The following is a 303-nucleotide window of genomic DNA, read 5'->3' as shown; positions in this document are numbered from 1 at the left end:
TTTTTTTTTTTTTTTTTTTTTTTTTTATAAATTTATTCTAATTCAATATATATTCTGAAATATTTAATTTTTTTCGTAAGTATTTATTCTTTTTCGTGATACTAGGCCTCTACAGGCTGCATAGAAGAGCTGTTGTAGTGCCTGTACATACACTACAGGGGGGAGCTGCCCAATGGTAGTAATTAATTAATTTTATATTTTATTGTTTACTCTTTAATTATTATATATTTAATACATAATTATATTATTAATATTATTTATTATTTTTATTATTGTTTTTATTTTTGTTTTTATTTAAATGGC

This window comes from Eimeria mitis, genomic scaffold (genome assembly GCF_000499745.2).
Source record: "Eimeria mitis Houghton genomic scaffold, Emh_scaff457, whole genome shotgun sequence".
NCBI lineage: Eukaryota > Apicomplexa > Conoidasida > Eucoccidiorida > Eimeriidae > Eimeria > Eimeria mitis.
This window is presented reverse-complemented; position numbering follows the sequence as displayed.